The 7,282-nt window shown below is 30.2% G+C and overlaps 1 pseudogene; it reads left to right on the top strand.

The window, feature by feature from the left end:
* The first annotated feature begins 2,068 nt into the window (after positions 1-2,068).
* Positions 2,069-3,650, top strand: LOC111274294 (uncharacterized; annotated as a pseudogene).
* The last annotated feature ends 3,632 nt before the right edge of the window (positions 3,651-7,282 follow it).

Genomic DNA, 7,282 nt, shown 5'->3' with positions numbered 1-7,282 from the left:
ATTTTGCTTAGCTCTCCTTTAATCTCCTCTTAGGCCTTTTCTAATTTCTCAACACGGCTTGCATTATCTTGTTCCATTCTTCTAGCTTGGGCTTGAGCATAATACTTATGTTGAGCTATCTTTGAATCCTGATTTCCCATAATTAGGATACAAATTTAAAATGATGTTTATGGAATCATCAGATTATGCATAAAAAAATACATGAATGCAATAAGAAAAATTTATCACGTAACAATTGTTATCAAAGAAAATTTTTATTGAATTAAAAGTTATTTCTAACCTAATCTAATATTACATCCATGAGAAGTCTAAAATTTATTAAGGAAATAAATCCATAATTTATCGATACTGACTTTGCACTTCATTAAGGAAATCCAACAGTTTTTGGCCATGTACTCCCACTGGTGGCACCTTTGTCTTCCATTCTTCAACATTTTCTACCATATCCTTGGTTTTATAAACAGCCATAGTGATTTGGTTAAGTAAGAACTCTAACTGGTCATACTTTCTCACATATGCCTCATTTAATTGCTTATATTTTTCATTCACTGGCCCTATTTGTATACCAATTTTCACCACCACTCTATTTAGCATTTGGATATGCTTTGTGCTTCAACGAGCACCTTCTCTTTTTCTTGTAGCTCTGCTTGCAATTATCAATTTTCTTTTAAAATTTGAGCCAGTTCCCGATTGGTAGATGATCGTGTTGTGTTAAGGTCAATAAACAAATTATTCCATTCATCTTTTTTTTGCTCAAGTGCTTGAACTTCTTTTTTAGCATTTTGTTTGCAAGCTTCAACTTTTTGGACTCCTTTTTCAAGCAGTAGAGGACTGTGCTAAGCTTTCCAGGAATGTAATTGAGGCTTTCCTTGTTAAAATTATTTTGAGACAATTACTCATTATGATGAATCTAATGATGTGAATGTATGCATAGTAAAAGAGTAGGATTAGTATGCATATAATATATATAAAAAACAATATACAAAAAAAAATGCAACATAAAGAGTTAGTATGAAAAATAAACAATACATAAATTTACAAGTAAAATAAACATCCCACCATATGTCTTATTTAGGATTTTCTAACACAAGGGAAAACATGGCTCTAACTTAGATTTGAACCCTTAGGATTTATTCACATGCTAGGTTTAAAGGTTTGACAACTTAAGGGTTCTCAAATTGTTCCTTACATCATTGTCTATTAGAGTTTAGTAAGGCACCCTAATCCTTATCCATTATAAAGGGTTTAATTTGAGTAAGAGGTTTTTGCTAGCTTATGCGGAGACATAAAATCTTACAAAGATGTATATACTTTATTCCCTTATAAAGGATAGAACTCGAGTATAAAGCTTATATTATGCATATACAAATGAATGACATATATATAAAATAAATAAAATACAAACAAGGAAAAAAATTCTTAAATTTATTATGCCTTGGATACCAAAAAATCATTTACTAGCCTGACTCTTAATGTCTCTAATAGAGTCGTCAAACTATCATAATGTATAGATGTATAGACCCATCGCTAGACATGGATTAAAAGAGTCACCATCAATATTTTTTGTTCAGATGCGATTGGCCACTCGACTAAATCTGTCTCATTTAAAGAAGAGTTTTAAGATTGACTTAGGTATATTTAAAAAGTAAATTCTAGTCTATAAAATCAAAACTTTTTTTTATTTTATTTTTTAAAATCAAAGTTTATACGTGTTTCAATCTTCTTTAAGAAAGTAATAGTACTCCCTCTTTAAAATTTAATAATCATAAAGTCAAGGTTATTTTTTTTTATCTGTTTATTTTTATCTTAATATTTATATGAAAAAAAAACTCATTTAAATAACATATGGTCAAATTAAGTATTTGAAAATATCATGATAAATTGATGATTTTATTTCTTATATTTTAAAACTTATTTATTTAGTTTTTGAAGATATTACATATTTATTTTATAGAATATTTGTATTATTATGAAATATAAGTTCATGTATATTTACAAATATATTTATACTAAATCGAAAAATCCAAATTAATATATCCAAACAATTAATACTAGCATATACCATTTTTAAAAAATATATATGAAACGTTGTCTGGTACAATATTAAATAGATGAACAACAATCAAGGTAGGAAAAATATTCAGATTGTTGCTTTAACTTAATTATTATAAAACCGGCGATTAAGCGACCTCTCTTTATTAATTAGTCTCTATTAATTGGCTCTGCTCAGAAAAAAAAAAAAAAAAAAAAAAAGATCATACGCATAGTTGAGAAAGAGAACAAAGGCAGAAAGAAGAGATGATCAGCTACTTTTACGACTGCAAAACACTCATCATCATCATCTTCTTCTTGTTCGTTCAGCAGACTTCATTAATGGCAGATCAATTAGAAGAGATAAATAAGAAGCCAATATTACATGAGTTGTCAAGCAGGGAGGAGATGGTGCAAATGGCTGGATATGGGAAGGAGAAGCTATCAACCGTCCTTCTTACTGGGGCCGTTTTTTGTGAAGCCTGCCTGCATTGATATGCTGAACCTCAACCTCGTGCATGGCCTATACCAGATTTCTGCCCTCCCAGCTCATGATCTGCACTTTTTCACTTCTGAAAATTAAACCTATTTAGACGAATGTTGATTATTTGCTGATCTCCCTGTCAATTAATTTCTTTGTTTCTAGAAATTTGTTTAAAATTAAGAATCATTGATTATGATTAGTTGAAAAACATAATGCCAATCTCTGGAACTTGTTTATTCTAAATTCCACTTGCATTATATAAACCGAGGCCAGCAGAATTGTTTTTTTCTTTTAATTGACCTTTCCATCACCCCCTCATTCATCTTTTTAATTAGTCACCTAATAACAGTAACTGCCTGCCATGCTCAACTTGTCAAGTTACATTAACTTTTTAGAACTTTTTTAACCTATACGCCTAAACATACATATAGGCAAAAACTAATCCTCTATAAAGATCGTGAACTCAAATAATTAAGTTAATAATATTCATTTTTAAGTGTTGTTTAGTTGCGTTGGATCCTCGGTTTAGCACTACTTGCAATATCAAACAAACTCGAGATCAAAGAAATTTGGACGTCATTCGAAAGTATTCGTGAAAGGTCACGACAGTATTGTTTGAAAACTGCAAAAAGGAGCAATTTTTTATTTTAAAAAAAAAGATAGAAAATGGACAATAATATATAATCTTTGTCTAATTAATTTAGAATTAATTTTAGATCTCAAATTAATTTAATTTAAACACGACAAAGAGATCATCATTTTGTTTTTGTTTATTGATTTCTAAATCTCCATATATAGGGGCTTTGGTGGCTGTTAAATGCCAAACCGCTGTAAGAGTAAATCTGGTTCAGCACGAGCTATCACCGATGAATATGGAGATTTTCTGATCGATCTTCCCTCCCACCTCCACGGAATTCCCAATTTGCAAAACATATGTGCAGTTAAAGTTATTCGAATACCAAAGAACTCAATGTGCCGACCATCATTCGTCAAGAAACAGAAGGGATTAAGATTTTCATCAGTTGGGAATGGCATCCGCACCTGTACAGCTGGAAGGATAAGGTTCCAGCATGTAGCATCTAAACCTTTAAAAGCATGTATCATAAGGGCTAGCAATGACAAACAAATAGCCTGACTGACATACTGGGATACGGTATATGGCTCATTTAGGTTGTGCTTCAGTCATAGCAATGAGTTTAGAAGCTGCAATCTCCCTCCCATACACGCTTGCAAAATATATACATACATATATATATATATATATATTTGTCATGTATATAACAATATTTTGTCTTATACCGACCTTTAGAGTTCTAAGAATCAAATACACTCACATGTACTAAACGCGTTATTACAAGGTTGAAATGAAATGATCCAAACATGGCCAAAAAAAAAACACAATACTCAAAGAATTCTTTTACATATTTGGCAACTATAAGATCTAAAGTCAGGCAAAATATCTGTAAAATGTAAACACTACAAGAAAATGGCGTCTTAGCGATAGTTTTGTAGCAGCCATTCACTTACAAACACCACTAGCTTCTATGTTTTTATAAAACTTAAGGTGTTTATTATCAAAACGCCACTAAATATTCAAATAGCGGCGTTGTTACTTATAAACGCCACCCAAGACTTATTATTAGCAACGTTTCTCGATTAAAACGCCTTGAATAATCCTCTCTTAAAAATTTCAGTGAATACTAAATGCATGTTTTTGGCAGACAACGTCTTCAATAATAATTTATAAAAAAATTGTATGCGATTATTGAAGGTGTTTTATACAAGAAATGCTTTTAATAATTGGACCAAAAAATTTCACAGGCTTATTGAAGTCATTTTTGTTAAAAAATGCCTTCAATAAATATCATATCAAAATATTTTGATCGTACGAATGTTAACCATAAGGTTGTAGGTTCGATCTATCCCTTTAGCCTTTTTTGAGTTTTAGCAGAAATTATTTGTAATTGATTATTGTAGGCATTTTCTTGGGAAAAAAGCCTTCACCAATTGCTTTAAAAAATTTTGCAGAGAATATTGAAGGTGTTTTTCGCAAAGAAATGCCCTTAATAATCGCTAGAAAAAATATAGAGCCGATTCTTAAAGGTATTTTTGGCCGAACTCACATTCTATACTCCAATGAATTAATTTTTGTTGTGATTATTAAAAGCGGTTTTTGTCAAAAAGGCCATCAATAATCTATAGCCAAAAGTTTGAACTAATCATTGAAGGCGTTTTTGGCTCAAAACACCTATAATATTTCAAACGCCCTTCATAATCCATTCGATTATAGTTAGTATTATTAAAGGGGTTTTTTTTAAAACACCTTTAATAATTTATACAAAAAAACTTGTCGGATTCTTAAATGCGTTTTTTGCCCAAAATGCCTTTAATATTCCACACAATAAATTTTTGGTGGGATTATTAAGGGTAATTTTGGTAAAAAACGCTAGTAATATTCCAGATGATAAATTTTGATGATTAGATTATTAAAGGCGGTTATATCAAAAAATGCCTTCAATAACATTTTGTAAAGGATTATTAAAGGCGTTACCTGTAGAAAAATGACCTTCATGATCTATTCGATTAATTTTTAGTTGGTTTTATTAAAGGTATTTTTTTAAAACGCCTTCAATAATCCATTCAAAAAAGGCCCGATGAATTCTTGAAGGCATTTTTTTTTTCAAAACGCCTTTAATATTTTATACAATTAATTTTTGGGGTGATTATCGAAGGCGATTTTGGTTAAAAACCCTTCAAATTTTTTTATTATGGATTATTCAAGGTGTTTTCTTGCTAAAAACGTCTTCAATAGTCTGATAAAAAAATTTTGATATTGTATATGTCAAGTCAGTTGTAGGTTTATGCCCATAAAACGTTTGCTTTCAGTTGTATATTAATGCCCAGAAAACATTTAGTTTTTATATGTGATTCTACGAATTACATTTTGAAATTTACATAATGAACATTATTTTATTTCAATAAATTGACCACGCATCAAAAATTAAAACTAATAACATTGCCATATTAATATACATTTCTGCAATAATTGTACTCAATAATTTATTAAGTACATATAGTATATTCATATTAAGTATACAACAATATTAAACCAATACCCCAATGTACAAACTTAAAGTTTTCATTCAACATGGCATGTTCAAAACATTATAACACTTTGTTCCTTATATATTTACATTCAACCAACAATGTCTAACCTGAAGGTTTATCAACATTGATAAATGATAATACATAATCACACCATTCTTTACAAAGTTCATCCACTTCCTCTTCTATGAAGCTTTCTTTACTCTCCCACTAAAAAAAATATCATAAGTAAATGCTAAGAAATGAAAACATAATGTACTTTTTTATTTTTTTGAAGATATAATGAGTTTATGATATTTATACTAACCTTGAATGGTGTGGTCATAAAATCATGTAACACTATCTCTCGCATAAAACGAAGGACATAATATCCACATTCAGTATTACTGGGTTGATGAGGTACCTAAAAATTAAATTGAGTGAGTTTAAAAAATATTTATCTACACAAACTCAACATAAAAGAACATATTTCACATTTACCGGTAATGACACCCATTTCGGTTTCTTTATCTTCTTATCAAATGTAGATGTTACCCTAAATTGAAAAGAAAAAAATTAATTAATGCATAAATAAAATTACTTATGAAGAAACATAAGATATATAATATAATAAAGTATAATACCTCTTTATAAAAGTTTGAATATCGGTGTCAGGCATCGTTATTGGATTAACTGAATTAAGTAAGTATGGCATTAAGGATTTGGTGTCAATCACAATAAGCACCTAATGATAACTGCAAAATAGTAACAATGATACACTCAGATTATGCATCAGATCAGATTTGGGTAAGGTTTGAGTAATTAAGGTTAGAATATAGTTTACTGCACATTATACGGGAGCAAATAATAATTAGTCAATATTTTCATGCATAGGATCACATGATTAGCATGATAAGCGACTGTCCCACTCTGCTCACTAATGAAGTTGGGGTCAATGAATCTAAATCTGTTGCTCAACTGTCTCCTCTTGAACTCTCTATATAGAAAGCTATACAATAACAATCAACACCGCTAGTTAGTATTACAACCTAATATAGATTACTACATATTGAATGTGCATATTTGTTTTTATAAGCTAACCTCATATAAGCAATGATCTCAGCAATTGATAATTCATCCAGTTCACAAAATTCTTTAACTTTCTCCACACCAATGAAAGAAAATGATAGTTTATCAAATAACCCTTCCCCAAACTCAATGGTTATGAAGTTTCCTCTAGAAAAATATTCCAGCGAATATTTGGATAACTCATCTATGGAAGCCTAAACAAGGGTTATACTGTGAGCCCGAACATCCTGCTATAATATTTAATGAAATATAAGTATTAAAACCAAATCAATCAATATAATAAACAAATTAATATTAAATTTATAAACAATATCATACTTCTTGGGTGATAACGGAGGATGAAACTGCTTCTTTACTTGCAATGGAAGCTTATCCTACAAGGACGATGTTGTCAGACCGGTGTACTAGCATGTTATGCTGCATTGCTGCCAACATGAACTCCAAAGTAGCGAGTCTTTGCTGTTGGTCATTGAGACGTTGCTTCTAGTCGTCAATTCATTGTTGTTATTGCTCAATAATTGCTTCATATTGTGCATTTCTCATTCGAGGGATTTTTTGTTGATTACCAAAAACTTTGATGGCAAGATAAATTTA

Source organism: Durio zibethinus, chromosome 26 (assembly GCF_047325235.1).
Source record: "Durio zibethinus cultivar Kanyao isolate XHJ-2024 chromosome 26, ASM4732523v1, whole genome shotgun sequence".
In the NCBI taxonomy this organism is placed as follows: Eukaryota; Viridiplantae; Streptophyta; class Magnoliopsida; order Malvales; family Malvaceae; genus Durio; species Durio zibethinus.
This window is presented reverse-complemented; position numbering and strand designations above follow the sequence as displayed.